Source organism: Antechinus flavipes, chromosome 1 (genome assembly GCF_016432865.1).
Source record: "Antechinus flavipes isolate AdamAnt ecotype Samford, QLD, Australia chromosome 1, AdamAnt_v2, whole genome shotgun sequence".
Classification (NCBI taxonomy): Eukaryota; Metazoa; Chordata; class Mammalia; order Dasyuromorphia; family Dasyuridae; genus Antechinus; species Antechinus flavipes.
In genome coordinates, this window is record NC_067398.1 from 684,363,355 (window position 1) to 684,385,311 (window position 21,957).

A 21,957-nucleotide genomic window follows, 5' to 3' on the forward strand; every position below is an offset into this window, starting at 1 on the left:
TTACCAGGATTTAAAGTAAAGCTCACTGGCCTATAGTTTATAGACTGCTCTCTTGCCTAATTTTTTAAAAATCAGTACAACTTTTGAATTCTCCAATTTTATGGTACTTCTTTTTGCCATTATCTTTCAAATGTCACTAACAATGGCTAGGCAATCAAATCTGCCTGTTCTTTTGGAATAAAGGATGGAGTTCATCTGGACAAAATGACTTGAATTTATGAAGATACTCTCTTAATATCTCTTTATCTTGATGATCAACTCCCTGTTAATCTTTTTTTTTTTTTTTTGCTTTGTCATTTTCACTGTAAAGGTCAGTCTCTTTGTAGAGAAAATGGAAACAAAAAATTCAATCGCTTTATCTTTTCTGTATGGTCATTTATTCTCACATCATCCATCCCAAGCAAAGGTGTTCACTGTTCTTGGAGTCTCTTGCCTCTTCCCCTGCCAATATAGTAAACATAACAAATCCTTGCTTTTTTATTACCCTTAATTTTTCTCACCAGCCTTGGTTAATTCTGTACTACACATTTTTATGCTATTTTTATAAAGCTGTGCTTCATTCATACTTGTCTTCTATTGCCTACCCTCTTTGCTTCCATCTTTGCCATTTTAAAAAATAATTTAAGTTTATTGCATATTTCCAATGCAATCACATTCCAATTCTGACAAATCCCCTCATTAGAATTATTTCTCTGTGTTTCTCATAATTATATTCTTGAATATTAGAATATATAGTTCTTCTTGTTTATTGCTTAAACATTGGAAATTTATCTATGCTACTTGAAACCTTGTGTTTATGATTGGTTATTTTTCTTGGTTTTGTCTTCAATGAATTTCTGGATATCTCAAATACTATTATTCTTATTCCTCATTTAAAGTTACACTATCCATAAGCAGTCTTCTTTTCCCATCTTTTATTAAATTAAAATTCTCTTAGTTAGATTTATAGGACACTGGGCAATTATGTTCTTAACAGCCTTTGTAGGAGCATTCCATTTTTGACCAGATATCTGTCAATTATAAGTCATAATCCAGAAACCCAAATCACAATCTCAGACACCAATTTTTCAGCCAGTTCTCACTTCTCAAGTTGATTTTTCTCTTCTGCATCCTTTGTATGTATCAGGGAGAAATAGTAAAAAAAAAAAATCATGTTTTCTAATTGTTCTCAGTTTTTGTCATAAGACTAAATAATTGTTGACAATATTCTTGAGGCTCCTTCTAGAAGTGTCATTTATACCCGCATCAAACACCATAAATAAATAGCTGTCATTAATTTTTTATAAGTTTTAGGATGTCCTCTGTGAGATAAACAATAGGCCTTTCCATTGTTGCCAGGCTGACAAATAGCTGCATCAGTATCCATGAGCAAAGAATCACCAACTACTTTTGCTCTTCTTTTCTTTCTCTTCCCTTTATTCTGTTATTTTTTCTCTAATAGCTTCTATGATTCTACATTTTTTCCTTATTTAATATTTAATTTTTCTGAATTACATAAAAATTTTAATATTCTTTTTTCAGTTTGAGTTGCAAATTCTCTCCCTCCTTTTCCTCTCCTCAATTGAGAAGGCAAGCAATTTGACATAAAGTATATATGTGCTATCATGCAAAACATATTTGCAGGTAAGTAATTCTGTGAAAAAACCAGACTAAAAATAAAGGAAAAAAAGTATTTTTGTTCTGCATGCAGCCTCTACCAGTTCTTTCTTTAAAGATAAACAGCCTCTTTCATCATAAATCCTAAAAAATTGTTTTGGAGAGTTGTATTACTGAGAACAGGTAAGTTATTCACAGTAGGTCATCATACGACATTGCTATTACTGCGTACAATGTCCTGCTTTTATTCATTTTATTTTGCATCAGGTTAGGTAAATCTTTTCATGTTTTTTTTTTCCTGAGAGCATTCTGCTCATCATTTCTTATAACCCAATAATATTCCATCATAATCATATAAAAACAACTTGTTCAGCCATTCCTCAATTGATGGATATCCCCTCAATTTCCAGTGCTTAGCCACTACTGGAAAGGTTTTATAAATATTTTTATACACATGGAATCTTTTCCTTTTTTTAATCTCTTGATAAGTAAATAGTGATGTTTTGGAGTCAAAGGGTATGCATGGTTTTATAACCCTTTGAACATAGTTCCAAACTGCATTTCAGAAAGGTCGAATAATTTCACCAATAATATATTAATGTTTTAATTTTTCCCCATGCCCTCCAATATTTGTCATTTTCCTTTTATATTATATTAACAAATATGACAGATGTGAGATAGTAGCTCAGAGTGTTTTAATTTGCATTTCTTTCTTCCAGAGAGATTTAGTGCATTTGATTATAAATAGCTTTGATTACATTACTATATACAATGTTTTCTTGGTTCTGCTCATTTCATTCAGCATCAGTTCATACAAGTATTTCCAGGCTTTTCTGAAACCAGCCTGCTCATCATTTCTTATCAAACAATAATATTCCATTATTTTCATATACCATAATTTACTGAACTGTTCTCCAACTGATGGGTATTCACTCAATTTCCAGTTCCTTGACACTGCAAAAAGGCTGCTACGAACATTTTTTTTTGCATATGTGTGTTCTTTCCTTCTTTAATGGTCTCTTTGGGATACAAACATAGTAGTGAGATTGCTGAATCAAAGAGTAGGCACATTTTTGTGGCCCTTTGGGCAAATTTCCAAATTGCTCTCCAGAATGGTTAGATCAATTCACAACTCCACCAATAAGTCACCAGTATCCCAGTTTTCCCACCTCCTCTCTATCATTTATCATTAATTTTTTCCTGTCACTTTAGAGAATCTGAAAGGTATGAAGTGGTACTTCAGAGTTGTTTTAATTTGGATTTCTTTAATCAATAGTGATTTAGAGCATTTTTTCATATGACTACAAATAACTTTTAGTGTCTTCATCTGAAAATTGTATGTTCCTATCTTCTGATCATCTACCAATTGAGGAATCACTTGTATTCTAGTAAATTTGAATCAGTTCTTTATATATTTTAGAAATGAGACCTTTATCAGAAACACTGACTGAAAAAATTGTTTCTCAGCTTTATGCTTCTCTTCTAATCATGGATACATTGGTTTTGTTTTTGCAAAACCTTTTTAATTTAATGTACTCAAAATTATCCATTTTGCATTTCATTTTTCTAGTTCTTTTTTGGCCATAATTTTCCCTTTCTCCAGACTATCCCTTGTAAACTATCCCTTGCTCTCCTAATTTACTTATAATATTACCTTTTCTATCTAAATCGTGAATCTATTTTCACCTTATTTTGGTGTAAGGTATTATATGTTGTCAATGACTAGTTTCTGCCATGCTATTTTTCAATTTTTCTGGTTATTTTTGTCAAATACTGAGGTCTTTTCCCAGAAGCTGCAGTCTTTGGGTTTATCAAATGCAAGATTACTATAGTTTTAGTCTAATACTTCTAGGCCAGCTTTCTTTGAATTTTTCCATTAATTTCCTTGATATTTTTGACCTTTTATTCTTCCTGACAAATTTTGTCCTTATGTTTTCTAGCTCTATAAAGTAGTTTTTTGGCAATTTGGTATGGCACTGAATAAGAAGATTAATTTAAGTAGAATTGTCATTTCTAATAGATTAGCTGACCCTATCCATGAACAATTGATATTTTTCCTTTTTTAGATTTACCTTTATTTGTGTGAAAAGTGTTTTGTAATTATGTTCATACAGTTCCTGGCTTTGTATTGGCAGGTAGACTCTCAAATATTGTATATTTCTCTAGTTCTTCTTTGGCCATAATTTCTTCTTTAAATAAGATTGATTTCTCTTTCTATTTTTTGCTGGTGGAATTTGTTGGTAATAAAGAAATACTGATGATTTGTGTGGGTTTATTTTATATCCTGAAATTTTGCTAAAATTAATTATTTCTAGTAGTTTTAGTTGATTTTTTAAGGTTCTCTAAACATATCATGCAAGTTCTTTACTTTACTTCATCATCTTGGTTCCATCTCTGTTGCTCTACATTCTTAAGTGGATCAGCAACTTTTTCTCTCAGAGCATCCAGTGGTCTCCTTTTCAAGATGAAGCTAAATATATTTCAACCTTAATTATAGGGATATTTTTGTTTCTTTTTGTCTCTATGTAATAGTTTTCTATTCTCCAACATTTGACCAAGAAAAAGTTTCTTCTCCTGCATCTTAAATCCTCCCTTTTTCCTCAATTAAAACTTTCCTCCTATTTCCTATAGAGACCATTCATTTTCTTTAACAACCTGAAGTGTGAAGAGGTGTTCTTTGCATCCCTTCATCTTCTTTTCCAGGAGAGAGCTCAACCTTCACTTGGAACACAGATAACTGTCACTCAGGAGTTGCAGAAATAGAAATATCTCACTCTTGATGCAAGTCATTATACACTATTCACATCATTAATGGGAATGCCTCCATTGATGATATTGTACATCCCTCAGTACATCAAACTATGCACAAATTTAGAACAGGAGTGAAATGGAACGCAAACGACCTAGGTAAAATTGGACACCAACCTAAAATTTCACTTTGTTTAACTCATTTTCATAGCCATGATTGAAACATTCCCTGCAATTCACTTTAGAACTTTCTAATATGAATAAAAAATCCTTCTGACACATAGAGGCTTTCAATAAGTTTCAGAAACTTTCTCAGACATCCAAAGAGTGAAGTGTTTTTTTTCCTACTATAGATTTTTACTTCTCTAAGAAGAATCTTATTGGCTAAGTTTCCTCATCTTTCCAGGATGAAAATGCAAACCTTTTGCAGGATAAAGACTGGCTTTCATTTCCATCTTTATTTTCCTCATGCTTATGAAAGGTTGTATGGCAGAGGAGATAGAAAACCTATCTCATTCTCAGAAAATCCTGGGTTGAAGTCCTGACTCAGATACATATTGACTTTTTGATCTGGGCAAATCACTTAATCTTATAGTACCATAACCAACTCTTTTAAGGTCACAAATTGTTGAAAAGACATCTATAGGCACAGATAGAGTACATTCCTGACCAACATTTCTTGGTCTGATAAGATCATGTCTGTTCCACACTCCACCCGCCCACCTACCCATATAGCTTTAGTACTTAGCATAGTGCTTTGGTTGTGGAAACTCTTTAATGAATGTATGTTCCAATGAATTGTCTACCCATTTTCTTCCCCTTTTCAGCCAGAAGCTACCTCACCACCAAAAATAGTGATATTCCTGTCTCTTTTCCAAGACCAAGATGGGCACTCACAATAATTACTTCTATATCTTGATTTGGGTTTCTGCACTGCATCTAGTCATCTACTCTTATCATTTTGCCAATTATTCCTGGCCCTGCCTCCTCACCTAAAATATCTCCTTCAGAATCAAACCTTTCCAAACCATGGCATTTCTCCCAAAAGAAACTCATTCACTTAGCTATGAAAATCCACTTTGAGGCTAAGGTATCTTAACTGATGAAGAAAGCTCCAGATCATGCTTCACATCTCATTCTGCCATCCATGACCTGACACTACATGCATACCCCTGCTTCCTGTTTGTTGTATTGGGAGCAGTAATCAAATCAATCCTACATACATATGTGTTTCTATTATGTATATACATACATATATATTCATAGCAGCGCATATAAATACATTAAAATATATTTATATTTAGAAATATATAATTATATAATATATAGATCATATAATTATATGAATAAATGTAAATTATATATGAAGTATGAATATTTTATATACAAATTTAGAGCTTTGTTTATATATAAACATGTATATTCACATTTTATATATTTATATTACAAAAATATATAAATTAAAATATTATATGTGTGAATTTGTGTATATATTTGTGCATATATGTATGTGTGTATGTTTGTGAATTTGTAGTAGTGAAAATTCTAAAACTTCTCCTATTCATCCATGCAGTGATCCTTGTAATCTTTTCCATTTGATTTTTACTTGAAGAGTATTACCCCAGTCAACAGATATAACTTGGAGGCAGCCAGAGGGCACAGCAGACAGAGACCTAGAATTTGGAACATATGAGTTCAAATCCAGCCTCAGAAACCTATTAGCTGTGTAATCTTAGGCAAGTCATTTAAACTCTATCTGCCTCAGTTTCCTAATATGAAAAATGGAGATGATAATAGCATCTGCCACCCAAAGTTGCAAGGAACAAATGAGATATTTATACACTGGTTTGAAAAGGAAGGAGTAATACACTCCCCATTTGGGGATTGTTCTCCTAAATGAATTCATAGATTTCAGAGTTAGAAGGACCCTCTGAAGCCATAGCACTATGGATTTAGAATAGGAACCTTGGAGATCTATTTCAATCCCCTTCTTTAATAACTTGGGGAATGAAGCCTGGATAAATTAAGTTCTTAGGATCATAGGAGCACTGATCTTGAGTTGTAAAGGAATTCAAAGGCCATCTAATCCAATCCAATTCATCCAATCCATTTTACAAATGAGGAAACTGAGTCTCAGAGAGGTTCAGTATCTTACCCAAGACATACAAAGAATAAGCAGCAAATCCAGGTGTTGACCCCAGGCCTTCCAACTTTGATTTAAGCATTTTCACCACCTGAAAATCTAGACATCACTGAGCTCTACAAATCATTCTCTCTGCATGTGTTGCATGGTGTTGTGTAAGGCTCATCATTATACAATTACAGTCCAAATTATCAAATTGTGCTTCTCAATTATGAAGTGATTCTGTGTTCTAATTATGTAATTATGGCACCCATGCTAATTGCATAATCAAGATGGTCAATTATGTCATTAAAAATATGACATTTGATTCCATGCTTCAAAACATTCTTTTAGAAGAGAATATAATTTATCAAGAAGTATGAAACCTGACAGGAAACTCCTTTGCTCAAGCAAATCAAATGTGAAAATGGAAATTCACAAAATATTTCAATGGTCTTTTATTAAGCATTCACAAAATTCTTTGTCTTTATTGTCTCCTCTGTTCTCTTTATTGTTCAACACTTTCCTAGACTTTGCACTGGCTAAATTCCTCTGCCTTCCCTATCTTGACTCCACTAAATATTATCCACCTTGCTAGCTCAAATCTCTTGCTAGCTCATCCTATTGTAAATCAATCATTTCTTGCCAAGCCCAACTCTGGATTACTTCCACCAGCTGATGTTTTTGCTCATTCCAATTCACCTTCTGCTGAATAAGGATGGGGAAGAAAATGATAAAAATGATCCTGATTGATTGAGTCAACTACAAATTTGTCATTTAATTTTCACTAGTCCTCCATGCTTTAAGGCAAAAATATTTTATTGTTGTTTCCTAATTAATCTGATTCCCCACTCTCCAAAACATCTGTTTGGATAGTTTGATAAATAAATAAATAAATAAATAAATAAATAAGCTTCCCAAAGCATCCCCTTTTTAATTTTCTTAGTTAAAGATGTTCCCATATGTTTCACTGAAAAAAACTGAAGACATTCTTTAAGAACTCCTTCTTCTCCCCTCCTCTTCACATCAATTTGATGTATTTCCCTATTATCTCCTTCATTCCAATCTCAGATAAAGATGTTGCCCTTTTGGCCAAAACCAAACCATCTCTGTACACTTTTGATCTGATCCTCACCTGACTTCTCCAGAAAAAAATCTCCTTTATCATTCCCATTTTCTCTAATCTTTAATCTCTTTCTGTCCTGCTCTTTTCCTTTCCCTACAAGTCTATAAATAAACCCATATTTCTCTCATTCTGAAAAAAAATTCTCATTTAATTCTATAACCCTTGCTATTTATGGCTCTTTTCCCCTTCGCAGCTAAGTTCCTTGAGAAAGTCATCTACAATCACTGCCTTTTCTTCTCTTTGTTTACAATCACTGCCTTTTCTTCTTTTTGTCTACAATCAGTGCTTCTACTTCTCTCAATTCTAGGTAGTGTATGACTTGTGCTTTGACAGAAGCTAGGGAACCAAGTGACAGAGGTGAAATAAGAGTAGATTCCAGATAAGGGCATCTTGCCAACATGAGAAATGAGCAGGAAACAGTTCGCTAGTTCTCTAGTACAGTCATAACAAAGTATCTCTTAATGACTTTTTGGATCTAGTGTTTAGGATGAGGTGCTGGAAGATATTTAATGCAACAAATATTGTGCTTCCAATTAGCAATATTAGGGCTCAGCAGCTCCCCTTTTAATCTAATTGTTCTAATTATCCAGTTAAGATTCCATGTAATCTCATTCAGTCTAATTACTTTCAATTAGGTTTCAATGAAGCTTGTATTGAACCATCCACAAGTCTTGGGAGTACTCCATGGGGGGGTTGGCATTTTCCAGTTGGGATGTGTACTGAAGCAGGAACCGTCCCCACTGGCTTTGTTTACCAGAGCCAGCACACATGGGCTTCATTAAAAATGCAGAGGGTTGTACACTAGCATTCTGGGAAGCCTGCCTTCATCATGGGCACAGTGCCCACTGACTCTGGGTACAGTCTAATGGATTAACCCCAAGTTCCAATTCGAGTGATTTCCCATTATTTTTCTATAAAATAGTCTCTTCCCTTTCCGGAAAAGAAAATGTCAAGAATCCTCTTGGATTGTCATTTTCTCAGTTGGGTTTCATCTTTGTCCATGTCAAATGCTTACTCTTTTCTGAGACTTATCATAAAATTAAAAGGTCCAACTTGATGCTGGCTAACAGTTTTGAATGGAGTAGTTGTATCAACAGAAAGAACGAGATGATTTTGGCCTGTGTCATATTTGTCTCTGTTCCAACATAGCACAAGGAGCTGGAGCAGCACGTGGTTTGCCACTCAGCACTTGGCTGAGTCTGAGTGGGACTCAATAATATCCCATTACATTCAAATAACATAATTTGTTCAACCATTCCCCAAACAACGGGTACCTATTTTGTTTCCAGGTTTTTTGCTACTACCAAAAAAAAAGTTTTGCTATAAATATCTTGGTATATACACTGTATTTATGCTAAAGAAAGGTAAACATGGTACAGTGAATATGGAACTGGACTTCAAAGCCAAGATGATCTGAGTTCAAATTTAACATCTATTTACTATGTGACTTTGAATAATTTCTCAATTCTCCAGGGAGCTAATAAAGACTCTAAGTTGAAAAGAAAGTGGAGATCTACATTAGTAGAGGCTCTTTCCTCAATTGAGAGTACCCTATAACCATGAAATCATAGCACAGCCTTTATTCCCAATGTCATATGCTCAATGTCAAGATGCTTAAGGGAAGCTGAATATTTCATAAGAAAGACCTCTTTGCCTTTATCTAAGTTCCTGAGTGGCAAAAAGAAAGGGAAAAAACAATAAAAGAACTAGGCAAATGAGATGGACAAGCATTTAACCAAAGAATGGAGAAATGGAAGTCCTTGATAATTCCCTCATTATCCACAACATAAATGAGACAGGAGACAGACAATTTTCCATAAAAAGATGTTAAGGGAGAAATTCAAGTGGTTTAATTAATCATGAGAAACATGGTTAGCTGGGATTTTTACCCCTTTAGCATTTCTTATTTCACTTAATATTAGATTTTTCTTCTTTTGAGGTAAAAATGGATTTCTTTGAATGATGACTGTGACTCTTCTGTCTTTGTGATATTCAGCATGTTGTTGGTCCTGTCTGGGCTTCAGGAAAAATCTAAAACTTGTGGTCTTTTTTCAGACTAGAATCATCATACCATTGAGAAAGGGAACTCTTGGGCTACTAATGCAGGTTAGCCTCTGTTCCACAACTAACAGGCTTATGGATAGACCTGCAGCACTGAGCAGTTAAGTGATTTGTCAAGGATCTTACATCCAGTAGGTATGAGAGAGAGGATAGATCTACACACACACACACACACACACACACACACTACACATATGCATGTATGTAGCTCTATGCACATTTGTGTATACATGCATATGCATGTATATATTTGGGGGTTTTCAAAAAGTTAAAACTATTAAAGCTTAACATTGTAATAAAACTTTGGAAACACTCCCTGTCAAATTATCAGAAATTGGAGATATATATGCATATATATGTATGTTTGTATATATATAATGTATATATGTATGGGTATATATATCTATATATTTATGTAGATATATATACATCCATATATACATATGCATATATGTGTATATATCTATATCTATGGATTTATATAAATATAGATATATACACACATATATATGCATCTATATATGTATATGCATATTTTTGCATATTATATATATAGTAAGTGTTCTTGTTTGTCCTTCATTCTTGAAAAGGACCATGACATCAGGGAGGGGATACCATGATGTGCAAGTGAATTGGATTTAAATGAGCGAAGTCTATGCAAGGTCACCTGCCTCACTTTCCCCTCCAGAGCTATGTGGGTCTTGTAACTAGATCTAGATCAGGAAGACTGAAGGTGGCTCTGGATGCAGTGGGAGATCTTGGTCTTTTAAGCTAAGGTCTTTAACTAATTTCAGTTTTACTGAGGTAATGCCCATTTACTGATTAAGGCAATGAATGGCTTCCTCCACCTCATCAAAAAATAAAAAAAAAATATATATATATATATATATAAATCTGAGAGGATAAAAGTCTCAGGGCTTATATGTATATTGTATATGTTTATGTGTATGTATGTTTACATAGTACAAAAAATTAATTTCCTGCCTCTGAACCATCTATGCATGTATACAATACACATAAGAGCACATAGCTGCATATGTATGTACCACTGTTAGTGTAAATGTGAATATATGTATGACTGAGCTTATATAACGGATAAAAAAATCTCTAAGATTCCTCCTATGAAACTTTGCTTCTGTGAATCATAAAAATGCAAATAGGATGGAGTCATTAATTTTAAAAAATCATTAATTCCAAAAGCAAATCAATTTTAGATTATGGTGTGGTACTTCCATTTCTGTTCCTCACAACCCCCCACTGGTATGCCTCCCATTAATAATCAACCAGACTTATTTTCTTTTTATTAAAAGTATTTACTAAGAGTCTATAACAAGAACAGTCATTACCCAAACCATTCCCCTCTGAAAGTCTGGGGCACAAATACATACTGAGTTTGTGGGGAATGAGCACAGACTTGAAATACAAAGGCAATGGGGCACTCAGGTCAAGAATACAAACAACAAAGGCAAATTATTAAATATGGAGATGACACAAAACTAAAAAACCAGTTCATGGATTAGCTAGCAAAAGGTAGCCAAAACAATTATGTCATGAGCTAGATAGAATCAGAAGCCTGGGAGTCACATTATACTTCTATTATTTCCTAATTCGGTGACATTTGGAACTTAAAATCCTGCAAAAATGAATGTCAAAAGCTATTTTTACATGAAACTGGAAAAATACTATTTAGTGGGAAAAATTAAAATAAAAAAATTACTCCACTGGACCTCATTTTCCTTATCTGTAAAATGACCCATTGGGCTAGTTGGCCTTTGTATTTTCTTCCTGCTCTAGAATTATGGATGCCAAGTTGAAATATCATAGGAGGAATATAAAATTGTCCATAAGTTCAAAAAATAAATAACTGAATTATTAAACAAGGGAGAGGGATGGTTACTTAATAAAAAATGTGAAAAGAAAATCTTAGGGCCAGTTAGTTGGTACAGTATATAGAACTGAATCTGGAATCAGGAAAAGTTGAGTTCAAATCCAGCTTCAGACATTAGGTCACAAATGTGATCCTGGGTAAGTCAACCTACCTGTTTGCTTTGTTCAACCAAAATGGAGATGGAAGAGAATTTGCATCCCCAGGCTATTGTGAGGATTAAATCAGATAATATTTGTAAAGTGTTTAGCATAATACCTGACATATAGTAGGCTTTGTATAAATGCTTATTCTTTTCCTTTTATTTTTTCCAATCTTAATATAATCATTGTAAATTATAGAAGCCAAAAAGAAAATAGAAAACTCTTCTGTGATCTCTGACTAAAGCTGTGACTGTTCTGCTATATCCTACCCAGTGCACGAAACATCTGGAATGCTCTGCTCAATTCTGAGTGCCACAGAACTTTAGGGACTCTGTTTACAAACTGATGGCTTTAGAAAATGATAACCAAGATAATGAAGAAACTGAATGGAGACTGTTCAATAATTCATTTTCGTGAGCATGCAATACACAAGGCACCATGGGCATACAGAGGACCTTACCACTGAATACAACATATTCCCAGATAAATAAATATTATTGTTTAAGGATAAAGTAAGCATTGCCAAGAGAGTGTGGAGAGGGGATGGAATCACAGAGGTTTTCAAAGACAAGGTAGAAAGTGTGCTGATACTTGCATAGATTCCAAAAGGAGGAGGAGAAAAAGGAGAATATTGCAGGTTTGGGTAAAGTGTGAAAACACCCAGAGGGCTGGACATGTGTAGTCCCTGTAGCTGGAAAGAGTAAGCATGGCTGATTAAATGAGTTTAGGAGATGTTAGGTACAGTGGAGCTAAATTCAGAGGGGGATTCACCTCAGATAAGGAAAAACAGGAACTGAATCCACCCTTGTTGCTAAGTATTGGGACTGGGCTCATCATAGCCATCCATCCTAGGTTAGATGGGGAGATCCAACCCATCCCCAGCATTCATCCTCCCCCCAAAAGAAAATGCTCAGAAATCAATGTAGTACTTTCACTCTTTCTGGTGTTTGCTTTCATTTTGTTTTCTTTCTCAGTTTTTTTCCTTCTTGATCCATTTTTTCTTGTGCAGCAAGATAATTGTATAAATATATGCATATATTGGAAGGTTTTGCAAGGTTTAATGTTGAAAAATTACCCATATATATGTTTTGTAAATAAAAAGTTTTAATTAAAAAAAGGAAATCAATGTGATTTCATTTGTTCAGTGAATGCCCAGGAGAGGAAAACATCTTTACCAATGTGGGTCAATAGTTCTTTCTCAACTGGTAGTCTTAGTTGCTTAGATACTGGGGTAAGTGCCTATGACCATGGTAATACAACCAGTAAATGTTAAACTGTTTCTTGAATCCAGATCTTCCTACCTTTGAGGATAACTGCCTGTCCATTATAGCATACTTCCTTTCAATAATATTTGGTTTTGAGGTAAATTTAACACCTACATTGGGTTATATTCCCAAGCAACTAGATAATAAAAAGAAAAATTCTTAGTGTATCAGCAGAAGGAAGAGGAGAAGAAGAAAGGAGAAAAAGGAAGGAGGAGAAGGAGAAGAAAAAGAAGATTAGGAAGAAGAATGTGAAGGCATGAATGACATTGTAGATGATATATAAGGACCCTGTAAGCAATAATTGAGGGAACTGGGAATCTTGAATTTGCAGATCAGAATATTTAGGACATGATAGCGTCAAATTCCCAAAGGACTTTCATATGAAATAGTACTTAGACTTCTACTTGGTCTTAGAGGGCAGAATTACTATAGGAGCTATGAGTGGGGGAAAAAAGACAGATTTAAGGCAAATCTTTCTAGCGATTAGTACTATCTAAAGATGGCCCAAGTTTCCTTCCCAAACGGTGGGTTCTGAATCACTGAAGGCTATAAGATAATCACTTTTCAGTAATCTAGATTAGATGTCCATGCTGGTACAGGTTCACTATGTGAACTCAGATGCTATGTTTGAGAAAAGGAAGTAGACTGCTCATGTAGTTTGAGTACAGGATAGCCAGTCCAAGAGTTCCATTGCTTATTACCCATGATGTGATAAACAAACCAGGGCAAAGCTTGTAACACATTGGGACCATCCTCTATCTAGAATTTTCAAGAAGCCCACACAAATCTCCCTCAAGATGGAAAATCACCAATGGCATATGGCAATTGATATCCACATCAATAGGGTCATGGAGTCTTTGAAGAATATCATTTATAACTATTTGTTCCACACACATCTACGTGGTCTCTTGCCTCCCAGTAAGAGAAAATGTACTTGAATTTTATATGTGTGAATGAACTGTAGTTTCCAGTTGCTAGCAGGGGTAATTATTAAGTGCATATTTTCATGTAATGAAAATTGTCAAGGGACAGAATTTTACCCTCCATAGTGGAACTAACCATACACACAGGACCTAGCTAATTTGCTAATAGAGCTTCTTGTCCATGAATATTAATTAGCTCAAGTTATGAGTGATGAAAGAAAAAGCAAAAGATGAGTTCCTTTCTACAGGTAGATTGCTAAGAAGGAACTAAGTGAAAGGGAAGATGGAACTGTTAGTCTGAAATTCAGTTTCTTTAACTGAAAAATGAAAGGATTAGAAAAGATAACCACTGAGTCATTTTCTTTTTTCTTTCTCTCTTTTACAGTTTTTAATCATTTTTATTTAGTTTTGAGTTCCAAATTCTATTCCTTCCTTCCTCCATAATCTCCACTCTCCCTGAGAGGACAAGCGAATCAGATATAGATTATACATGTGCAATAATGCAAAGCCTTAATCATTTTATATAAAAAAGAAAAAATAAGTGAAAAATATGCTTCAGTCTGTATTCAATCAGTATCAGTTCTTTCTCTGAGGCTGGAAAGTTTACTTCATCATTAGTCTTTTGAGATTGTATTGGATCATAGTATTGCTGAAAATAACTAAGTCATTCACAGTTCTTCACTGAATAATATTGCTGTTACAATGTACAACATTCTCCTGGTTTGTCTACATCACTGTGCATCAGTTCATGTAAATATTTAGTTTTTTTCTGAAATCATCCTGCTTGTCACTCCTCCTAACACGATAATATTCCATTGTAATCATACATACCACAGCTTGTTTAGTCATATTTGGGCATTGATGGGCATTCCTTTGATTTCTAATTCTTAGCCACCTCAAAAATAGCTACTTTAAATATTTTTGCACTTGTAGGTTCTTTCCCCCCTTTTGGATATTTTTGGTATATAGACCTAGCAGTTGTATTTCTGGATCAAAGTATATGAAGTGTTAAAGCCCTTTGGACACAACTCCAAATTGCTCTCCAGAAAAGTTGGATCAATTCACAACTCTACCAACAGTTGGATGTGTCCCAATTTTCCCACATTCCCTCCAAAATATCACATTTTTCTTTTTTATCATATCTCACTTGATAGGTGTGAACTAATACCTCAGAAATGTTTTAAGTTGGATTTCTGTGATCAGTAATGATTTAGAGCATTTTTCATATATTTGCAAATAACTGATTTCTTTGTCTGAAAATTTCTCATTCCTATCCTTTGACAATTTGTCAAATGGGAAATGATTTCTATTTTTTTTAATAATTATTTTAGTTTTTTAAATCTCTAGTACAAAATTTTAATTTAATTGTTTAATTTCATCAACTAAGTTAAAAATAAAACTATTAAATTTATTATTAATATTTTATCATTAATATTTATTATTATTAAATGCAATATGAAATTTTAATAGTCTTTTATTTTCAACATACATGCAAAGATAGTTTTTTATTATTGTTCTATAAAAAATGGCCAGCAGGATGATTTCAGAGAGACCTAGAGAGACTTACATGAACTGATGCTAAGTGAAATGAGCAAAAACAGGAAGGAGATCATTATATCCAACAACAGCAAGATTATATGATGATCAATTCTAATGGATATGGATCTCTTTAACAATGAGATGATTCAAACCAGTTCCAATTGTTCTGTGATGAAGAGAGCCATCTACACTCAGAGAATTGACCATGGGAACTGGGTGTGGACCATAGCCTAGCATTTCCACTCTTTCTATTGTTGTTTGCTTGCATTTTGTTTTCTTTCTCAGTTTTTTCCTTTCTTAATCAGAATTTTTCTTGTGCAGCAAGATAACTATAAATATATATACATATAATGGATTTAACATATATTTGACATGTATTGGACTACCTGCCATCTAGGGGAGATGGTGGGGGTAAGAAGGGTAAGAAGGTGATAATTGGGAACAGAAGGCTTTTCAAAAGTCAATATTGAAAAATTGCCCATGCATATGTTTTGTAAATAAAAAGCTTTAATAAAATAAAATCCTAAGAATAAATAAATAAGTAAATTTTTAAAAAAATTTAGCATAAAATTTTAAGTTAATTTAATCAAATAATTAAATTTAATATAAAACTGTTAAATTTATTATTATTAATATTTTGTTTATTATATGTATCTATTATTAAATATAATATGAAATTTTAAATAGCCTTTTATTTTCAAAATACATGCAAAGATAGTTTTCTACATTCACCCTTACAAAACCTTGTGTTTCAAAATTTTCTCCCTCCCATTTTCCACCACCTTTCCTAAACCAATATAAGTTAAAAATGTGCAGTTCTTCTAAAGATATTTCCACATAGATCATGCTGCACAAGAAAAAGCGAATCAAAAAGGGAAAAAAATGAGAAAGAAAAAAAAAGCAAACAACCAACAACAAAAAAAGGTTAAAATACTATGGTGTGATCCACATTCTGTCCTCATTGTCCTCTTTCTGGATACAGATGGCTGTCTCCAACACAAATTTATTGGAACTGGCCTGAATCACCTCATTGTTGAAAAAAGCCACATTCATCAGAATTGATTATGGTGTAATTTTGTTGTTGTTGTGTACAATGTTCTCTTGGTTTTACTCATTTCACTTAACAATCAGGTCATGTAAGTCTCTCCAAGCCTTTCTGAAATCATCCTGCTGATCATTTCTCAATTTCTTTTTCTAAGATTGAATTATTTAAGCATTTGTTTCTTCTGTTAATCTGAGTAATTTTTTTTAGATATTCATCCATTTCATTTAGATTTTCAAATTTATCAGGGCATAGGGCTGAAGAAACCATTGGGCAGAAATACTGCACCCAAGAGGAGCTGAATGAGGAAGGAAGGAAAGAATGAAGGAAGGAAGAAAGGAAGGAAGGAAGGAAGGATGAAAATTGTCTTGTTTTCAAAGAGCTTACAATCGAATTTCAGAATACAATACACAAAAGAACACTGAAGAGTAGGGATGAGGGACAAAAAAGAGGTACCAGACATGAAACCAAGATGGTGAAGACCAGATATAAATATGGGTAATAAAGACAATAAATAGCTCCAGTTCTTCCCCCAAATGGAGGTTCTAGGAGTACCTCTCCATTTCCATACTTTCTAATCAGAGAGAGGATTCCAAGAACAGAGAGTAATAATGGGGTGTGAGTTCCAATGTTGGAATAATCTTGTAGCATGACAAGACTCTTGGAGCCATAATAGAAAAGTTCAAAGGAGTCCATTTTGTGGAAAATGAAAAAAATATCTAGCTTGAACACCTTCTTTAAATGGAGGTTCTGAGAGGAGTCCTCTTCTCTCCATTCAGAGACTTTTGAACACAAAAATACTATAATACTCCCTATCTAAAGTTAAGTTTAAGGTAATTCATTTGGAAATTTTCAGAAAGGTAAATTCTTAAGAAAGAAATTTGAATTACAATTCCCTGTGGAGAAAGACTTCCAAATCTAACTAATCAGAGAGGTTAGTGACTTGTAATGGTAGAGATGCTTAGTCATGTCTGATTCTAGATGAATCACTTCACTTCTTGATTTTGATTATTTTTTTGTTACCAGCTTCAATTAGGTTGTTGAATTAGACCCAGTAGATAGAACACTGGGTCTAAAATCAGGAAGACCTGAATTCAAATGTGACTTCAGACACTAGATCTATGACCCTAGTCAAATCGTAACCTCTGTTTGTCTAGGTTTCTTCAACTATAAAATGGAAATAATATTAGACTTACCTTCCAGAGTTGTTACAAGGGTCAAATGATACTCTCTATGTCTTTCTATAAAGAGCTTAGTGAATACTAAGCTAACTTAGTAAAGTTAGCTGTCATTATTATTATTACTATAGTTCATTTTATTGATTTGCTGAGGGCTCACAGTTAGTGAACATCTAGGGCTGAACTTTTAACCAAGTTCTTCCTGAATCTCAGGTCAATGTTCAGTTTGCAATTAAAAACTAAGCTTTTTTGCCCTTTGTTGATCATGTTTACCCTTGTAGCCCCAGCACCTTGGGTATTCCAGTGCTTGGGTACAGAGCAAAAACTTTTTTTTAAGGTTAACATTGCTTTGACACTCCACTATTTTGGGGAGAGGAAAGGTGATTGGGGTTATGTGACTTTCCCAGGATCATGCAGTTAGTAAGTGTGTGAGGTCAGTTTTGAACTCAAGTCCTCCTGATTCCAGTCCACTGTTTGGCACTATCTAACTGTCATCAAAAGCAACAAATTAATTAAGGCTGTCTGATTCACAAAATGAGCTCAGGATTGAAATGATAGACTTTCTAGGCAGTTGCTAAAGTTGATTAAGATATAAATGGGAATACAACTTGGAAAATCCCAGACATCCCAAACCCAGAGGAAAAGCATTAGGAACTCAATTTAACTAAGAAGAAAATTTTGCTATTTGTATGTATTTGGGCAAATCACGTTACTTCTCTGAACCTGTTTCCTCAACTGTAAAATGAAGATGCTAGACCAGAATACTTCTAACCTTTTTAGCGCTAAAACTATAATCCTATGATTTACTTTCCTCTTTTCCCCCTTTTATTCTCTTCCCATCTGATGCTGATAGATAGAATCCACAGAGCTTTCACAACCAGAGGAGAGCCACAGAGAGCTTTGGCTCCTTGGTCTATAAGATTTAGAGATAAAAACACAAACCTCTCAATGGTGTAAGCCAATGAAAACATTGAGATGAACTTACATCCTGTAACATTAGCTTTCTTTCCTGTCTAATACATCTAATTTTGCCTTGGATTGACTATTATTCATATATATTAATTAGAATTATCCATATTTTATGCTTATAGCAGCCCTTTTTGTCGTGGCAAGGAATTGAAAAATGAGTGAATCTCTATCAGTTGGGAAATGACTGAATAAGTTATGACATATGAATGTAATGGAATATTATTTTCTATAAGAAATGATGAGCAGGCTGATTTCAGAAAAGCCTGGAAAGATTTACATGGACTGATGCGGAGTGAAATGAATAGAACCAAGAGAACATTGTACAAAGCAACAACAAGATTATGTGATGATCTAATGTGATGGACTTGACTCTTCTCAACAATATGGTGATTCAAGGCAATTCCAATAGACTAAGGTCACCAGTAGATTGATTTGCAGAGTTGTGATTTGAACCTTATAGCTCCCTCTTCTCCTCCCTTCTCATTCTCCCTATTTTTCTCATTTCCCACATCTCTCTTTCCTCTTCTCTCTCCCTTTTCTTAACATTCTCACTTTAACTAATCCTACATGCTCTACTTTTTTTCCCATCCTTCTCTTTTCCCCTTTATCTCTTTTTTTTCACTCTCTCTTCTCCTTTTCCCTCTGTCATCCCTTTAATACCAGTCAGTGAGTGGCAACCAAAAAAGGTGGGGGAAAGAAGGAGAAAGAATATATGGGAAGAGAAAAGAAGTTGGAAAAGAAATAACTTTGAAGATAAAAGGAAAGTCTTCTAGTTTGATCTCTTCATTTGGTAGTTGAGAAAACAGGTTCAGAGAGGTTATGTGACTTGATCAAAATTACATAGATAGGAAATTGTCAGAAACTTAGAGTTCTAAGAAGGAGAAAGTGAGGAAAGGGGAAAGATAGGAATAGAAGCTAGAAAGGGAGAAAAGGAGTATGAAAGGTAGGAAGAAAATTGTAAGAAAGGGAGAAAGTGAAAGGAGAGGGAAGGAAGAGCAAGAATGGGGAGAAAAAAGAGGGAGAAAGGCAAGAGTACTAAGAAAAAAGGAGGAAGTAAATGGGGTCAGATGGGAAGAGAGGGAAACTGAGGAAAAGGAAATAATAGAAAAGAAAGGATAGAGAAAATAAGGGAGAAAAAGCCTAAAGAAATGAGGGAGAGGAGAGAAAGAAGACAAAAATGTGAAGAAGGATGAAGAAAAGAAAAAGGGGTATGAAGGTATGAGAGGAAAAAGAAAGAAGAGGATGGAATAAATAGCGTAAGAGACAGAAGACAAACATACAGAGACAGAGAGAGCCAGAGAAAGATTGAGGGGGGGGGGGGGAACAGAGACAGAGAAGAGACACAGAGAGAAAGCACTTCAGCAGAGAGACAAAGAGAGAGAGAGAGAAATAGAAAGACAGAAAAGGATAGAGGAAAGGGGAAGGGGACAGAGAGGGAGACAGAGAGGGAAAAAAGGGAGAGAGGGAAAGGGAGGAGAGAGGAAGACAAGAGAGAGAGTGGGGGGAAAGAGAGAGAGATTCTAAATTCATAGTGCTGAGAAAGTTATGTTCTCAAGTTCTCTGACACCTATCCTGAGGATAGAAGCTCCAATTTTTCCTCATTCCTCTTGGCAAATGCTTGAGTCTTCTCAGAAGAGACTAAAGTCTTTTGGAATTGCCTGACTTCATTTTCCAGGGATGGATAAGCAGTGAGCCTTTTTTTTCTGTAAAGAGGCAGTGCCCCCTACTGGCCACTGCTTCCCAGGGCAATGGCTCCCTGCTGTTTGCTGAAGGAATTCTTTCCCACCATCAGCTGCCCTTTGGAGTGAGGAAGAAACTTTTTCAAATGCATTATTATTTAAGTTTTTTTCCAACTAAAGATCTCTGCAACTTTGGGTAAGTCAGTTCCCCACTTTCAGCCCCATTTTTTCTATAAAATGAAAATATTAAACTAGATGGTCCCTTGTAGCTTCTTGAGAGCCATCTTTTGTTTGAAGTTCCTCCAATCTGTTCTTGATAATCATGTCTCCATTTCTAAAATACAGCAAGTTTTGGAAGAATATTGGCAAACTGGAGAGAATCCAAAGTGAGAAAAAAGAAGATCATGGCATTTGAGAGCCCATGGTAAGAACTGAACATGTTCAACTAGGAGAAGAAAAGATTGGCTGGGAGTGGGGAGAAACAGAAGAGGATGAGTAGTAGTAATGGTAACTAGTCATAGTACTGCTAGTAGTAGCTAACATTTAAGGCTTGTAAAGCACTATGTTTTTTATTGCCTTATTTAATCTTCACAACAATCTTGTGAGATCCCTTTTTTATAGGGCAAGCTAAGACCTGAAGAAGTGAAGTGAATTGACTAAGGTGATACAGCTATTAAGTATCTGAGAAAAGAATCAAACTCATGTCCTCCTGACTCCAGGTCTAGTACATTCCATTGTCTATCTTCTCTGCTCCCTAGCAAATAGAACTATACAAAAGTGACAAGTGCAGACTTAGTCCCAAGTCCCAGCCCCAGCTCTACTCCCCATCTTTGGCCATCCTCTATAAGAATCTGGAAGACTACTCTGGGATGTTTGGAGTTGGGATTCCTAATCGGGTGTGAGTTAAACCTCAGGCTCAAGCTTTCCTTCTACTTCTGTGACTTTATGAAATGTACAATTGTCCATTAGCCAAATGAGTCTAATGCAGGAGAGTCTGAAATATCCATCTCCTTAGTTTCTTCTCAGAAATGATGCAGCTAAATCTAGCTAGATGATCATTATGTTCTTTTCAGTCTTGGAATCCTTTGATGCCGGTATGCCTTTGAAAAAGAATATGAATTACTATTCCAGTGACTCTTAGGAAGCAGCCTTATTTTATATACCTATAGTGAGGTTTGATCTGATCAAATGGAAAAAATCCTGGATTGGATATCAGATAATTTGGGGCATTGTCCCAATCCTGCTATTAACTTGATATGTGACTTGAACCCTTCATAGATTCAACTTCAGCTCCTTACTTTGTGAAATAAGGAAGCTGGATAGAAAATTGTAATGTCCCTTTCAGCTTCCTGATTACAATGATCTTATTGTCATTTGACATCAAACATAAAGCCATATACATAGTAAGCAATAGATTAATTCAATTCCAAATATCTGAAATATTATTATGGTTGGAAGTATAGAATTAGTTTCTGGGATAACTTGAGATAATTCTTACCCACAAAGAACTTACATTTTATACTATGTACATGAGTAAGGAATGCAAAATGTTTTCAAGAAGAGAATATGAATTAATGAATATTTTAGTGTTTGCATAGTATAGATATTCTATCTATCAATGCAGATCTCAACCCCTATACAATTTTGTAACTCTTCAAGAGTTGTGGAAACTAAAAAAAAA